Raw genomic sequence first — 18317 nt, 5'->3', positions numbered from 1 at the left:
CCCTTCCTCTTCGGAGATGCACCTTTGAAGGACTCCGGTAGTGCTTTTCTTATAAAGTTCTCCCTCATGGACTCTGTAGGCCTTAGATCGCCGCACTATGCAGCGGGCCTCGTTTTGGTCCTCTGGGAGTTCCTGCCTAGTAAGGTAGGCTAGGAATGGTTCTGTCCACGGGGCGATAACCGCAATTATTACGTGGGCTGAAGGAGTAATTTCGTTGGCAGAGCCTCCAATTGTGTCAGATTGTTCGGCGTTGAGTGGTGCGGCTGGGTTCGGGCTGTTATTTGCGGGTTCCCCCTCCCATGTTACGGATGGCTTGAACAATCTTTCCAAAAATACGTTGGGGGGGACTGCATCGCGTTTTGCTCCGATGCGTGCTAGGACGTCCGCCGCTTGATTGTTTTCTCGGGCTATATGGTGAAACTCCAGCCCTTCGAACCGAGCTGACATTTTTAGGACGGCGTCGCGGTAAGCTGCCATTTTTGGGTCCTTGGCGTCGAAGTCTCCATTTATTTGGGATATCACGAGGTTTGAATCCCCGCGTACCTCTAGGCGCTGGATACCCATGGATACTGCTATCCGGAGGCCATGTAGGAGGGCCTCATATTCGGCTGCATTGTTGGAATCTATGTACATGATCTGGAGCACATATTGGACTGTGCCTCCTGTGGGGGACGTCAGGACGACGCCGGCCCCCAGTCCGGCCAACATTTTGGAGCCGTCGAAATGCATAATCCAGTTTGAATATGTGTCGTACTCTTTAGGGAGCTCGGCCTCCGTCCATTCTGCGACGAAGTCAGCCAAAACTTGCGATTTAATAGCTCGCCGTGGCTTATAGGTTATATCGAACGGGAGAAGCTCGATGGCCCATTTTGCAATCCGGCCCGTTGCATCGCGGTTGTTGATAATATCATTTAGTGGCACTTCCGAGGCTACTGTTATGGAACACTCTTGAAAGTAGTGTCGTAGCTTCCGGGATGCCACGAATACCGTGTATGCAATCTTTTGATAATGCGGGTACCGTGATTTGCATGGAGTGAGGAAAGTGGACACGTAGTAGACCGGCCTTTGAAGGGGGAATTTGTGTCCGTCCGTTTCTCGCTCGACAACGAGCATTGCGCTGACAACTTGGTGTGTTGCTGAAATGTACAATAACATTGGTTCGCCGGTGATTGGCGCGGCCAGGACTGGGTTTGTTGCCAACATGGCTTTTATTTCATCAAGTCCGGCCGTGGCGGCATCCATCCACTCGAAGTGTTCGGTGCGCCGAAGGAGGCGATAAAGGGGTAGTGCCTTTTCTCCCAAGCAGGAGATGAAGCGGCTTAAAGCCGCCACACATCCAGTTAATTTTTGTATTTGTTTAAGGTCCTTTGGGACATCCAATTGTGACAAAGCTCAAATCTTGGCTGGGTTTGCTTCAATTCCTCTACCGGATACAATGAAGCCCAAGAGCTTTCCGGCTGGAACGCCGAAGACGCATTTTTCTGGGTTGAGCTTGATGTCATATTTTCGGAGGTTATCGAATGTAAGCCTCAAGTCATTTACTAGGGATTCGACATGTCTTGATTTGACGACCACATCATCCACATATGCCTCCACTGTTTTGCCGATCTGGTTTGCCAGACATGTCTGAATCATGCGCTGATATGTTGCGCCGGCGTTTTTCATCCCAAAGGGCATTGTGTTGAAGCAGAATGGGCCGTATGGTGTGATGAATGCTGTTGCATCTTGGTCTGATTCTGCCATCTTGATTTGATGGTAACCGGAGTATGCGTCGAGGAAACACAACAAATCGTGTCCTGCGGTGGCATCGATAATTTGATCGATACGGGGGAGGGGGAAGGGATCCTTTGGGCAAGCCTTGTTAAGGTCTTTAAAATCGACACAGGCACCAGGATTTGTCCTTCTTTGGTACCATCACCAGGTTTGCTAGCCAGTCCGGATGTTTTATGTCTCTGATGAATCCGGCCTCTAATAGCTTGGCTAGCTCCTCTCCCATAGCATGTCTCTTGGGTTCGGAAAAACGCCGAAGGGCTTGTTTGACAGGTTTAAATCCTTTTAGGATATTTAAGCTGTGTTCGGCCAGCCTGCATGGGATCCCTGGCATGTCTGAAGGGTGCCAGGCGAAGATGTCCCAGTTCTCTCGTAGGAACTCTCGCAGTGCGGCGTCTACATCAGGGGTCAGTCGTGCCCCGATGGAAGCTGTTTTATTGGGGTCCGTTGGATGGACCTGGAATTTGACTATTTCGTCAGCTGGCTTGAAGGACGTGGATTTGGACCTCTTATCGAGTATCACATCATCCTTGTTAACCGTGGAGCGTAGCGCAGTCAGTTCCTCGGCCGCTAAGGCTTCGGATAGCGCCCCAAGGGCTAATGCGGCCGTCTTGTTTTCGGCGCGGAGTGCTATGTCCGGATCACTAGCTAGAGTGATAATTCCATTCGGCCCGGGCATCTTAAGCTTCATGTACCCGTAATGGGGTATTGCTTGGAAGATTGTGAATGCTTCCCGCCCTAGTAAAGGGTGATATCCGCTCTTAAACGGGGCCACCTGAAACGTGACTTCTTCGGACCTGTAATTATCCGGCGTGCCGAACACCACATCTAGTGTGATTTTTCCTGTGCAGCACACTTCCTGACTATTTAAGCTTATGGGTAGGAAAGGGTAGTGAGGTGGAGCGGCAACAAGCACTAGCATATATGGTGGCTACCTTACGCAAAAGAGAGCGAGAAGAGAAGCAAAGCACGGTCGAGAAGCTAATAAGTGATCAAGAAGTGATCCTGAAGCTACTTATGTTCAAGCATAACATGAGACCGTGTTCACTTCCTGGACTCCGCCGGAAAGAGACCATCACGGCTACACACGTGGTTGATGCATTTTAATTAAGTTAAGTGCCAAGTTCTCTACAACCGGATATTAACAAATTCCCATCTGCCCATAACTACGGGCACAGCTTTCAAAAGTTCAAAACCCTGCAGGGGTGTCCCAACTTAGCCCATCACAAGCTCTCACGGTCAACGAAGGATATTCCTTCTCCCAGGAAGACCTGATCAGACTCGGAATCCCGGTTACAAGACATTTCGACAATGGTAAAACAAGACCAGCAAAGCCACCTGAATGTGCTGACAAATCCCGATAGGAGCTACACATATCTCGTTCTCAGGGCACACCGGATTGTCCAAGATTCCGGTAGGCCAACCCAGAGTTGCCCCTGGTGGCCACCGGCTACTGACAGGTTCGACCAACACTCAGAGGAGCACTGGCCCGGGGGTTTAAAATAAAGATGACCCTCGGGCTCCGGAAACCCGAGGGAAAAAGGCTTAGGTGGCAAATGGTAAAACCAAGGTTGGGCCTTGCTAGAGGAGTTTTATTCAAAGCAAACTGTCAAGAGGGTCCCATTCCCCCAACCGCGTAAGGAACGCAAAATCAAGGAACATAACACCGGTTTGATAGAAACTAGGGCGTCAAGAGTGGAAGAAAACACCAGGCATAAGGCCGATCCTTCCACTCTTTACGAAGTATATAGATGCATTAAAGTAAACAAAGATATAATAATGATATCCCAACAAAACCCATGTTCCATCAAGGAACAAACTTGAATCTTCACCTGCAACTAGCAACACTATAAGAGGGGCTGAGCAAAGCGGTAACATAGCCAAACAACGGTTTGCTAGGAAAGGTGGATTAGAGGCTTGACATGGCAATATGGGAGGCATGATATAGCAAGTGGTATGTATCGCGACATAACAATAGAGCGAGCAACTAGCAAGCAAATATAGAAGTGATTTCGAGGGTATGGTCATCTTGCCTGAGACCCCACAAGGAAGAAGAATGAGTCCATGAATAAGAAACAAACGAACATAGTCGAACGAATCCTCACGACTCCGGAACGAAACCGAAGCTAACGAGAGAAGCAACCCAGAAAGAAACAAACAACATAATAAACAACCATCACATAAACATGGCATGATGCACAACCAAGTATGATGCATGTCCGGTTTAAATATACATGGCATGGCAAAGTGCAATAAACAAAACTACAAATTAAGTGGAGCTCAATATGCAACGAGTTGCATATTGACGGAACACCACATCAATTATTTAGTTCACTCCCGGTTAGGTACTCAACAATATTAAATGTTGGTTAACACGGCAAGAGGTGAAGCATAACAAAACTATACTATCTAAACAATTTAAATGGGGCGGATATAACAAGCAACAAATCCAGTAATCCCCATATGCATTAGCAATTTGGTGCAACAACAATTTCAAACTTATAAATGTTATTATCATGATGCGAATGGCATGTGCAAGTTTTATGCAATTTTATGGAAATGTTGACATGAACATGATATGAAGCATTTGTCGACATGGCGGAAGGAAAAGGGGCCACGTCAAAGAATCCGAAAATGATGCCACGACAACATAACGGTTCCGGTAACTCGATTGAGATGCCGGTGAAAAAGATAGGGCGTGAGCGAGTTGAGCAAGATGGTGGGGTGCTCCCGACTATCGGGTTCCCACAGGTTAGTGGCATGGAAACGAGGAGGACCGAGCAAGTGACAACTCGGACACGGTGCAAGCATAGGGTGCATCTCATACAACACAAGCATTCGTTCTCGGATGGTCGTCTCGGGGTATACCTTTGAAACGTGCGTTCGGGGTGGTTCGAGTTCGGTAAAGTAAGTAGGTGTTCTCGGGACGGGCGTAGGAAGTAGTCATTCTCGTGATGGTAGTGGTGCACGGTCGTCGTGGAAGTAGTTGTACACATTGTCTTGTCGAGTCCACGGCGAGGGTAGTAGTTCACTCGACGGTCTTTGGCAACGGTCGTCGTACACAGATCGTAGACGTTGGGGTCTTCTGTAGAGGTACTAGACGCATCTCGGATGTGTAGTCGTACACGCACATAGAAGAACTTGACGGGTCTCGTGTGTAGTCGTGCTCCGCGACTCCACGTAGTTGTTCACATCTTCATGCTGTAGTCGAACTTGATGAAAAAAAGCCCCCACGGCGATGGTAGACGTACACGGTCAGTTTGACAGAACTTGGCGAAAACAAAACGTTTGGTCTTGGCGTTCAGAGACAATAGTACATGAAGGCAAGGGCATGGCCGAAGGTGAGGTTGCAGCCGGCCTTGGACGTGAACTTCAGCGACGGTACGACGGGGAACGTCGGACTTGACGGTGGAGGAGGAGGTTGGTGTAGGCCATCAGCTGCGGCGCGAGATGTAGCGAGGTCATGGGGGCGCGAGACTTGAACGTCGACTCCAAGGAAACTCGGGGCAGGGGAAGTAGCCACCATGGGGACCGGGAGGAGCTCGGCTCTCCTCAGGCATTGCAGGCTGCTGGTGGAGGACACGCGCGAGCGAGGTGGCTCCTGGATGGCGTAGAGGAAGCAGAGGACGGATCGGGTCCGGCGACGAAGGAGAACGACGGGATGTGGCTAGGCTGCGCTGACACTTGGCGAAGGTGTGGCCATGGACGACGGTGAGGCGGGTCGAGGGCGGTGGTGCTCCTGGTCGCAGCGGACGGGAACTGGCGACGTGCAGCTGCGGCTGCTCGATGAAGGGGCGCGGCAGGGACCGATGCAGGTCATGACGATGACAGCGGCGCGAGACTTGGCGTGCGGCAGCGGCGAGACATGGCAGCAGGGCAGCGGCCTGCCGGGTCGCCGGTGTGGGCGCCATGGTAGCAGTCAAGGGGATGGGCATGGGGCGCTGCCCCTCTGCGTGCGTGTGTTCTGTGTGTGGCGGCGTGAGCAGGGGAAATGAGAGGTAGCGAGTGAGGGAGAGATCGAGAGGGAGAAAGGGGCACAGGCGAGAGGAGGGGTCGAGCATGGGTTCTCCTGCTGGCGGAGGGAGAGGGGATCGGGAGAGGTGGCTCGGGCGCCTAGGGTTAGCGCAGGTTGGGCTACGGGAAGCCTTGGGCCAAATGGGCCGCAGGAGGCCCAAGTGGCAAGGCTGGGCTCTCTCTCTCCCTCTTCTTATTTACTTCTTTATTTCCTGATTTAACAAATATACCGAGAAATAAGAAATGTAGAGAGAGATAGGAGAAGAATTGGAGCAGGGCGCCAATTTTCTTAGACTCATAAAAAGGAGCTTGATCCAAGAAAAATACATTTGGCACCGTTTTGAAGGATTGCATTCGAACACATTTGAGTGTGATTCAAATAAGTTTGAATTAGGAAAACATTTTTGGAGAGTCCAAAAATGTTCGGAATTTTGTGGAGAATGGGAAAGCGGTGAAAGAAATTATGGGCAAAGTTTGGGGACCAAACTTGAAGTATAGAATACATGAAATTATTTTGCAAGTGTGTCAGAATATTTATTATAGCTCCCTAATAATATTGGGAGACTTTTATATGTTGTAAAGAGAAATCACCATGTGCATTTCCCTCGATTTAAATGGATTGAAGATCCTTGCAATTTATTTAGTTGAGTTTTAAAAAAGGGGTGCACGATGACATGATGCAATGCAAGATATGCCATGATGAATGCAACAAGGCAATCGAAACACATGAAAACAACGAAATACATGAAAGCCGTCTGGAGCATCGGTCTCGGGGCATCACAGTAGGCGCGCCCCCACCCTCGTGAACAAGGTGTGGGCCCCCTGACGTGGATTCTTCTTCCAGTATTTTTTATATATTCCAAAAATAATCTCCGTTGATTTTCAGGTCATTCTGAGAACTTTTATTTCTGCACAAAAATAACACCATGGCAATTATGCTAAAAACAGCGTCAGTCCAGGTTAGTTCCATTCAAATCATGCAAGTTAGAGTCCAAAACAAGGGCAAAAGTGTTTGGAAAAGTAGATACGACGGAGACGTATCAACTCCCTCGAGCTTAAACCTTTGCTTTTCCTCAAGCAATTCAGTTGATAAACTGAAAGTGATAAAGAAAAAATTTTACAAACTCTGTTTGCTCTTGTTGTTGTAAATATGTAAAGCCAGCATTTAGGTTTTCAGCAAAGATTATGAACTAACCATATTCACAATAACACTTAGGTCTCATGTTTACTCATATCAATGGCATAATCAACTAGCGAGCAATAATAATAAATCTCGGATGACAACACTTTCTCAAAACAATCATAATATGATATAACAAGATGGTATCTCGCTAGCCCTTTCTAAGACCGCAAAACATAAGTGCAGAGCACCTTTAAAGATCAAGGACTGACTAGACATTGTAATTCATGGTAAAAGAGATCCAGTCAAGTCATACTCAATGTAAACTAATAGTAATGGAGGCAAATGACAGTGCTGCTCTCCAACTGGTGCTTTTTAATAAGAGGATGATGACTCAACATAAAAGTAAATGGATAGGCCCTTCGTAGAGGGAAGCAGGGATTTGTAGAGGTGCCAGAGCTCGGCTTTGAAATAGAGATGAATAATATTTTGAGCAGTATACTTTCACTGTCAACGTAACAACCGAGAGATCTTGATATCTTCCATGCTACACACATTATAGGCGGTACCCAAGCAGAATGGTAAAGTTTATACTCCCCCACCACCAACAAGCATCAATCCATGGATTGCCCGAAACAACGGGTGCCTCCAACTAACAACAATCCCGGGGGAGTTTTGTTTGCAGTTATTTTGATTTGATTTGAGCATGGGACTGGGCATCCCGGTGACCAGCCATTTTCTCGTGAATGAGGAGCGGAGTCCACTCCTCTTGAGAATAACCCGCCTAGCATGGAGGATACAAACAACCCTAGTTGATACATGAGCTATTTGAGTATACAAAATAGAATGGTTATTTGAAGGTTTAGAGTTTGGCACATACAAATTTACTTGGAACGGTAGGTAGATACCGTATATAGGAAGGTATAGTGGACTCATATGGAATAACTTTGGGGTTTATGGAATTGGATGCACAAGCAGTATTCCCGCTTAGTACAAGTGAAGGCTAGAAAAAGACTAGGAAGCGACCAACTAGAGAGCGACAACAGTCATGAACATGCATTAAAATTAATCAACACCGAATGCAAGCATTTGTAGGATATAATGCACCATGAACATAAATATCGTAGAGGCTATGTTGATTTTGTTTCAACTACATGCGTGAACATGTGCCAAGTCAAGCCAATCGAATCGTCCAAAGGAGGATACTACCCTATTATACCACATCACAACCATTTTAATAGCATGTTGGCACGCAAGGTAAACCATTATAAACTCCTAGCTAATTAAGCATGGCATAAGCAACTACAATCTCTAATTGTCATTGCAAACATGTTTCTCTCATAATAGGCTGAATCAGGAACGATGAACTAATCATATTTACAAAAACAAGAGAGGTCGAGTTTATACCAGCTTTTCTCATCTCAATCAGTTCATCATATATCATCATTATTGCCTTTCACTTGCATGACCGAATAGTGTGGATAATAATAATAGTGCACGTGCATTGGACTAAGCTGGAATCTGCAAGCATTCAATTCAAGAGAGAAGACAAGGTAATAAGGGCTCTTTGTTAGATCAACAATAGTGCATGTGAGAGCCACTCAACATTTTCATCATGGTCTTCTCCTCTCGACCCCCAAAGGAAAGAAAAGAAACAAAACTATTTACACGAGAAAGCTCCCAACAAGAAAAAGAAGAACAGTAAATCTTTTTGGGTTTTCCTTTTAATTACTACTACTGCAGGCATGGAAGGTAAACTAGCTAAAAGCTACAACTAATTTTTTTTGTTTTTTCTTAAGGTTTTTCAAACACACAAGAAGAAAGCTTAAAAAGAAAATAAACTAGCATGGATGATACAATGAAAAAGTATGAGCACCGACAATTGGCATTAGTGTGCGAACATGAATGTAATGTCGGTGAGAAATACGTACTCCCCCAAGCTTAGGCTTTTGGCCTAAGTTGGTCTATGCTCATGGATCAAAACTGTAGTTGGGGTCGTACTGAGAAGGGTCCTCAGATTGCCACTGGCTGGCGATCTCCTCCGGATTCCAATGGTAAACGAACTGACGGTGAGAAGTGTCTCCGGCTATGCAGTTGACATCTGGCTCCGGTAGGAATGAATGTCCTCTGGCGGAACAAGGTACTTGCCTGAAAATATGTCAAACAAAGAGGGCGCGGGCAAGGTAATAAACTCATAATAATTTTTGTTAAATGTCAATTTATATTTGAGTGTCTTATTCCTATCCTTAACAATAAACTCATGTGCTACCATACTCTTATAATCTAGAACAATAGGAGGCAACAAAAGTGTGCAGCAAGGCGCGAGGCAAAGATGCCTCCGAGGATGGGGCCCTTAGTATGGTTCAGATTTAACCGTCTAGCAACAATAGCGCCTAAGTTGAAAGTAGTATCATTAAACAAGGCATGACGCAAAATAGCAATATCAAGAGCACTAAGGTTCCCACAGTTCCCGCGACCAATTAAGCATCTACTAGCAAATATTGCGAAGTAACGTAAAATAGGAAAATGTATGCTAGTGATTCTCACATCGGAAACTTTCCTCGTTTCCCCTACAGCAATCATAGCAATGAATCCCTCCACATCATTACGATGTGGTTCCTCTATGCTGCCCTCAAAGGGTAACAAACAGACTCGGCAGAAATCATAAAGTGACATCTCCTTATGCTCATCATATAAATAAAATTCCATCGAAGGTGTTGATCAATTAGCATGGAAATGAAAATTTTGCACAAAGATATTGGTGAGTAAGAGGTACTGTTCACGCTGGTCGTGGAGGAAGGCGGTGAGTCCTGCATTCTCAGCCAAATGATAAAAATCTTCATAAATCCCGGCCCCTTTCAAGAACTCATCACAAGGCCATTCACATGGCCGAACCTCCGCAGTACGAGGGAGATTATACTTGGGCTTCTTGTTCTATTCACTTTGCTTATCCTTCGAGCTTCGGCTCGATGAGCCCCTCAAAAATCTCTTCATCTTTTTCTGAAAATTTCTGAAATTCTTAGTAACTTAAAATAAAAGTGAACCAAACTCAACAAGATTGATAGCAACTACTCCTACAAGTGCCTAGAGGTTATATCATGCATTAAAACTACTTTTGACCACATAAATTTGACATGCAGGCTCAAGAGAAGGGTCACCTAAGCAGGAAAAATTTGCAATAAATAAAGCACTAGAACAAAAACTAATTGGACCATTGGAGGAGTCACATACCAAAGAACAATCCCCAAAGCAGTTTTGTGAGAGGAGCTTTGAGCAAGGAGATTGAAAATGGCAGTAAGATGAGCAAGAAATCGGCTTTGAGCTGGTTGGAGATTTTTTGGGGAGGAAGGAGTGTGTGGTGCCTGGAATAAGTGGAGGGGACCCACGTGGGGTCCATGAGGCAGGGGGCGCGCCATCCACCCTTGTGGGCATGTGGCTGCTCCCCCTGTTGTGTTCTCAGTGCCACATATTCTCAAATATTCTAGAAAAAATCATATTTAATTCTCAGGACATTTGGATAATTTTTATTTTCAAGGTATTTTTTATCGCATGGCTAATTTAGAAAACAGACAGGAAAAATACTATTTTTGCTTTATTTAATATTAATAACAGAAAGTAAAAGGAGGGTACAGAGTGTTGTGTTTTCTAACTTCATCCATCTCATGCTCATCAAAAGGAATCCACTAACAAGGTTGATCAGGTCTTGTTAACAAACTCATTTCGAATAACATGAAACCGAAGAATTTTCGAATAACACTAGGTTACCTCAACGGGGATATGCACATCCCCAACAATAAGCATATCATATTTCTTCTTGACAGTAGGAATAGGAAATTCGAAACCTCCAATAGTAATTGTTGAAATTTTTCCAATAGAATTGATACTGTGGACTTGAGGTTGTTTCCTTGGAAAGTGTACCGTATGCTCATTACCATTAACATGAAAAGTGGCATTTCCTTTGGTGCAATCAATAACAGCCCCTGCAGTATTCAAAAAGGCTCTTCCAAGAATAATAGACATACTATCGTCCTCAGGAATATCAAGAATAACAAAGTCCGTTAAAATAGTAACGTTTGCAACCACAACAGGCACATCCTCACAAATACCGACAGGTATAGCAGTTGATTTGTCAACCATTTGCAAAGATATTTCAGTAGATGTCAACTTATTCAAATCAAGTCTACGATATAAAGAGGGAGGCATAACACTAACACCGGCTCCAAGATCACATAAAGTAGTTTTAACATAGTTTCTTTTAATGGAGCATGGTATAGTTGGTACTCCTGGATCTCCAAGTTTCTTTGGTATTCCACCCTTAAAAGTATAATTAGCAGGCATGGTGGAAATTTCAGCTTCTGGTATCTTTCTTTTATGAGTAACAATTCTTTCATGTACTTGGCATAAGGATTCATTTTAAGCATATCAGTCAAACGCATACGCAAAAAGATAGGTCTAATCATTTCAGCAAAGCGCTCAAAATCCTCATCATCCTTTTTCTTGGATGGTTTAGGAGGAAAAGGCATGGGTTTCTAAACCCATGGTTCTCTTTCTTTACCGTGCTTCCTAGCAACAAAGTCTCTCTTATCATAACGTTGATTCTTTGATTGTGGGTTATCAAGATCAATAACAGGTTCAATTTATACATCATTATCATTGTTAGGTTGAGAATCAACATGAACATCATCATTAACAGTATCACTAGGTTCATGTTCATTACCAGATTGTGTTTCAGCATCAGAAATAGAAATATCATTGGGATTCTCAGGTGTGTCAACAGCAGGTTCACTAGAAGCATGCAAAGTCCTATCATTTTTCTTTTTCTTCCTCTTAGAAGGACTAGGTGCATCTACAGTAGTTCTCTGAGAATCTTGCTCAATTCTCTTAGGATGTCCCTCAGGATACAAAGGTTCCTGAGTCATTTTATCTCCTCTAGTCATAACTCTAACAACATTATCATTCTTCTTATTATTTAATTCATTGAGCAAATCATTCTGAGCCTTAAGTACTTGTTCTACTTGAGTGGTAACCATAGAAGCATGTTTACTAATAAGTTTAAGTTCACCTTTAACACTAGCCATATAATAACTCAAGTGTTCAAGCATATCAGCATTGTGTTTCAATTGTCTACCAACATAAGCATTGAAGTTTTCTTGTTTAACCATAAAGTCATCAAACTCATCCAAGCATTGGCTAGCAGACTTATTACGAGGAATATCACCTTCATCAAATCTACAGAGAGAACTTACCTTTACTACCTGTGTCAAGTTATCAAAACCATGTATTTCTTCAATAGGTGGTAAATTCTTAACATCTTCAGCTTTAATACCTTTTTCTTCCATAGATTTCTTTGCCTCTTGCATATCTTCAGGACTTAGAAATAGAATACTCCTTTTCTTCGGAGTTGGATTAGGAGTTGGTTCAGGAAGTGTCCAATTATTTTCATTAGTCAACATATTACTCAATAGCAATTCAGCTTGATCAACAATTCTTTCCCTTAAAACACAACCAGCACAACTATCGAGGTGGTCTCTGGAAGCATCAGTTAGTCCATTATAAAAGGTATCAAGTATTTCATTTTTCTTGAGAGGATCATCAGGCAAAGCATTAAGTAATAGAAGAAGCCTCCCCCAAGCTTGTGGGAGACTCTCTTCTTCAATTTGCATAAAATTATATATTTCCCTTAAAGCAGCTTGTTTCTTATGAGCGGGGAAATATTTAGCAGAGAAGTAATACATCATATCCTGGGGACTACGCACACAACCAGGATCAAGAGAATTAAACCATGTTTTTAGCATCACCCTTTAATGAGAACGGAAACAACTTAAGGATATAATAATAGCGAGTTTTCTCATCATTAGTGAACAGGGTGTCTATATCATTTAATTTAGTAAGATGTGCCACAACAGTTTCAGATTCATAGTCATAAAAAGGATCAGATTCAACCAAAGTAATTATCTCAGAATCGACAGAGAAATCATAATCCTTATCAGTAATAAAGATAGGTGATGTAGCAAAAGCAGGGTCATATTTCATTCTAGCATTCAAAGAATTTTCTTTAAGCTTAGTTAATAATTTCTTAAGATCAGATCTATCATTGCAAGCTAAGAAGTCTCTACCAGTTTCTTCATCCATAACATAACCCTCAGGAACAACAAGGAATTCATATCTAGGGGAGAATCTTTGTCATCACTTTCATCAATATTATCAGATTCAATAATTTCATTCTCTCTAGCCCTAGCAAGTTGTTCATCAAGAAATTCACTTAGTGGCACAGTATTATCAAGCATAGAAGTAGTTTCATCATAAGTATCATGCAAAGCAGAAGTGGCATCATCAATAACATGCGATCTATCAGAATCAATAGCAGCAGTAGGTGTCGCAAGTTTACTCAAAACAGAAGGTGAATCAAGTGCAGAGCTAGATGGCAGTTCCTTACCTCCCCTCATAGTTAAGGGAAAAATCTTTGATCTTTCAAGTTCTTCATAGTGATAAGAAGATATAAATCCCAAGTGACTCAAAGAATAGAGCTATGCTCCTCGGCAACGACGCCAGAAAATATTCTTGATAACCCACAAGTATAGGGGATCACAACAGTTTTCGAGGGTAGAGTATTCAACCCAAATTTATTGATTCGGCACAAGGGGAGCCAAAGAATATTCTCAAGTATTAGCAGCTGAGTTGTCAATTCAACCACACCTGGAAACTTAATATCTGCAGCAAGGTATTTAGTAGCAAAGTAATATGATAGTTGTGGTAACGGTAGCAAAAGTAATATTTTTGGTTTTATAGTGATTGTAACAGTAGCAACAGAAAAGTAAATAAGCGAAGAACAATATATGGAAAGCTCGTAGGCGATGGATCAGTGATGGAGAATTATGTCGGATGTGATCAATCATGCAACAGTTATAACATAGGGTGACACAGAACTAGCTCCAGTTCATCAATGTAATGTAGGCATGTATTTCGAATATAGTCATACATGCTTATGGAAAAGAACTTGCATGGCATCTTTTGTCCTACGCTCCCGTGGCAGCGGGGTCCTATTGGAAACTAAGGGATATTAAGGCCTCCTTTTAATAGAGTACTGGACCAAAGCATTAACACATAGTGAATACATGAACTCCTCAAACTACGGTCATCACCGGTAATGGTCCCGATTATTGTCACTTCGGGGTTAACAGATCACAACACATAATAAGTGACTATAGACTTGCAAGATAAGATCAAGAACTCACATATATTCATGAAAACATAATAGGTTCAGATCTGAAATCAAGGCACTCGGGACCTAGTGACAAGCATTAAGCATGGCAAAGTCATAGCAGCATCAATCTCAAAACATAGTCGATACTAGGGATCAATCCCTAACAAAACTAACTCGATTACATGATAAATCTCATCCAACCCATCACCGTCCAGAAAGCCTACGATGGAATTACTCATGCACGGCAGTGAGCATCATGAAATCGGTGATGGAGGAAGGTTGATGATGACGATGGCGACGGATTCCCCTCTCCGGAGCCCCGAACAGACTCTAGATCAGCCCTCCCGAGAGAGTTTAGGGCTTGGCGGCGGCTCCGCATCGTAAAACGCGATGAATCCTTCTCTGTGATTTTTTCTCCCTGAACACGAATATTTTTTATATATTCCAAAACTAATCTCCGTTGATTTTCAGGTCATTCGAAGAACTTTTATTTCTGCACAAAACTAACACCATGGCAATTCTGCTGAAAACAACGTCAGTCCGGATTAGTTTTGTCGTGGGTTTGTCACGGCAGATGTCCTTGCGAAAGGACTTAGTCATGGAGTCATCGCTACGGGTTAGCTTTAAGGGGTTAAACCGGACAAAGGGACACGGGGAATTTTTACGCCCAGTAGTAATATCCCCAACATTAGGCCCCAGATTGATTTGAACAGGTTCATGTCAATCCTTAGTAAAAACTTCGTCTTCAACATCTTCTCATAATTTAGTAAACCTCCATGACATCATCTTCTCGGTTCGTGGTAAACCGTCGTGACGTCATCTGTTTAAAAACTATGTATGACACATCTTCATTAATAGGTCTCCGACAATCGAGGCGACAGCTCCGCCTTACTTCCAAATTTCTGGCCCCTCGATTTTCATGCCTGACACTTATCCCTTGCCTTTATAAATAGGACCGAGGGGTCATTTTCACCTTTCCCCCCTCGTGCCTCTTCGCGTCGTCTTCCTTGCGCTGCTCAGCCTCTGGAGCTCCGCCGCCACCATCGACCGTCGCCTCTGCTTCGGCCTTGGCCGCTGCATCACCCTGAACGCACCAGAATACTGCGGCGCCTTTCCGCTTCCTCACCAGCTCTGGTAAGTTCTCTGCTTTTTCCGCCGCAGATCTGTTCTAGGGTTTCGACATTCTTCGTAGTTCTTTCAAAGTTCATCAGTGCTTCAGTGCTGTTCTTCCCTGTTGTGCCTTTAGTATGTAGATGGATACTTCGTGCTTGACGTATCCCTTGTTGTAGCTAACCTACCATTGTCATCACAAATCCTTATGCGCAAAGAACTGATCTAGTCCTTCATAAATTGCTTCGGTTCTGCACCCCTTCTAGATCCAATTATTTTTGCTTTTCTGTCTTATCTTAGATCCGAAAATTTTATATGTCACTGTGATATCTGTTTCTATGTCCCTGTGAGATCTGTTTCTCCTTGCACCAATATAGGCGGTTTAACCTTGTATAAGCAGTCTATGCCATTAGCCCTCTGATAAACCGGAGGAGCATTTTACCTTCATAATTATGCTCCAGTTTAATAGTGTCTGAGTAATCCTGTGCTAGTATTACCTTTTTCTCTTATTGCATTAGTCTCCGGTTTATACCATTTCACATATCAGTATGTTTCTTACTCCCTTGTCTCTTGCATATAATCATGGGAAATTTATAAACCGGCCTTTCTTTTTTAGCTTGTTTGCTTCGCAATGGCCAAACAAGTCACTGCCTGCAACTGGGCTCGTTCCCGGGTTACTGAGACTCAATTGAATGAGAGGGTTAGCCTCGGCTCCCTGCCTAAGAAAACTGAGATCAAATGGCGAGTTCCAGGAACAGAAAATCCTCCAACCCCAAGGCAGGGCGAGGTGGTGGTCTTTGTTGACCATATAGGCCGTGGCTTCAAACTGCCAGGGTCAAAGTTTTATCGAGATGTGCTTGCCAGCTTCCAACTTCATCCACAAGATATTGGTCCCAACTCGGTTTCCAACTTATGCAACTTCCAGGTCTTCTGTGAAGTATATTTACAAGAAGAACCAACTACAGAACTGTTCCGGGATTTCTTTCACTTAAACCGGCGCACAGAGTTTGTAAATGGCCCGAACATAGAACTTGGTGGTGTCTCGATTCAAAAGCGGAAAGAAGTTGAATTTCCTCATGCCAAACATCATAGCCACCCAAAGGAATGGAACCAAACATGGTTTTATTGCAGATACACTTCGCCTGAGGATGAAAATCCCTCCCCGGCTTTCGTGATCACAGACTATCCAATACTCACCCAATGCCACAACGCCTGAGCTCTTCAGAAAGGGCGAAATACGCTCCTCAACTTGCCAAGCTCCGGGCCTTTATGGCAAACGGTTTAACAGGCGTGGACTTTGTGCGTTGTTGGATATCCTGGAGTATCTTGCCGCTAAGCCTACGTCCCGGTTTAATGTGCAAATATACCGGTGAGGTTGACGACCCTCAACGCCATTGCAACATCCAATTATCTGAGCAAGAAGTTACTGAAGGTGTAAAGAAGATTCTGAATGAGTCGGAACTGATCTGTAGTCAAACCGGTCTGAGTCCCTTCTATGCCAAGAACAAACCGCCTGCTATAAGCATTACACTCCCTTTTTCATCTCTAACATCTTGAACTTATGCAACCTGTAACCCTTCTTCTTTATATGTAGGGTGATGACCCCTTCTGGAAAAGGAAAGCCGTAGAGAAAGCGGCAAAACTGACTGGAGATAAAGCGGTCAAGCCATCCCTCCCAAAGACCAAAGCCGTAAAATGGACGTCAAAACGGAAAACAGCTGACCGGATTAATATGGAACTTGATGATGATACTGATGATCCAGAAGTTGAGGTAGAACTTGACTCACTTGGCTCTCTTTTCATGCATCTCATTAACAATGATCTTCCTCAGGAGGACGCAGAAGCTAGTCAAGCTGATGACGTAGAGGTAATTACCCTTTCCTCCAGTTCAGACTCTATGCCAACACAAAAAACTCGCCAAGCAGTCTGGAAAGTAAGATTTTCTCATCCTCTTGCTCACTTGGATCCAACATTTATTTTGAAGACTCAACAACATGAAGCTCGCCGGACAACCCGGCACAGTGGCCAACAGGTCACTTCAGCCGGTTTACCTGACACTCCGGTTCGGAAGCGCCAGTCTGAGGTCTCTCCTACTTCTGACCATTCTTACCCCATGCAGGTTATTTCAGAGAGCCTCTTAATCCGTCCGATTCAAATTATCAGGTGACACCTCCTTCATCTTCTGGTGAATCGACAGCAACTCAACTCCCCCCTTTGAAAACTGTGGCCGGGTGAGTTGTAAAAACCATTTCCTTTCAATGCGCCATAAATCCTTTGAATAGGGTGTTAATCCTTTTTTCTATTATGTTTGCAGGGCCAAAGCCAGACCCAGCAAGAAAGCTCGGGTCACCAATCCGCCAGAAGACCCTGTCGCCGAAGAAGAAGAACCAAGAGGTGAACCGGAACAGACTGGTGAACCAGAAGACCCCCATCCTGAAGCTACTTTTGATGATCCGCCCCTTGAAGGCCAACATACCGATGAACCAACAGATGCTGAGCCTGCTGCGCCCGATACTGAACCGGCAGAGCCAATCCGGGCTAGTCCAATGAAAAACACTGAAATTCCAGCATCATCCACCAAAAATCCTGAAGGCCAAGGTGACGATGTTATTATTACTGGAATAGGCCACAGCTCTCCTGGCCATCCCATCATTTTGCTCAGCATAGTGCAAAAGAAGAGCAAGCTGCCCGGGATAAAGGTAAATGGAGCCGCGACTTATCACACTATGCTCATCTTAACGCTGATGAGCTTCATTCTGGCTTCTTGAACCGTCTGCACTCAAACCGGGATTATGAAGCCGGTTTGGTGAACTTGATGAAAGATCGATATGAGGTAAATTCCTCTCCCTTTGTATATTGATTTATAGCTGAAACACTATCCCAAGTAGCCCCCAAGGGCCGTTTTATGATTGTTAATCACAAACTGGGTCTTTGTAACACTTTAAGCATCTCATCATTGATCCTTGCAATGGCAGGTCGCTAATAATAGATAAGACTCATCTTGAAAAACTGAGATAACTTTCTGCAGCATAGCCCCCAAAGGCCGGTTTAACTTGGCAAGTTAATCCGGTTTTTAATCCACACATCCGTTTTAGAACA

Source organism: Triticum urartu, chromosome 2A (assembly GCF_056163025.1).
Source record: "Triticum urartu cultivar PI428250 chromosome 2A, HENAU_Tu73, whole genome shotgun sequence".
Taxonomy (NCBI): Eukaryota; Viridiplantae; Streptophyta; class Magnoliopsida; order Poales; family Poaceae; genus Triticum; species Triticum urartu.
Note: the sequence above shows the minus strand (reverse complement) of the source record.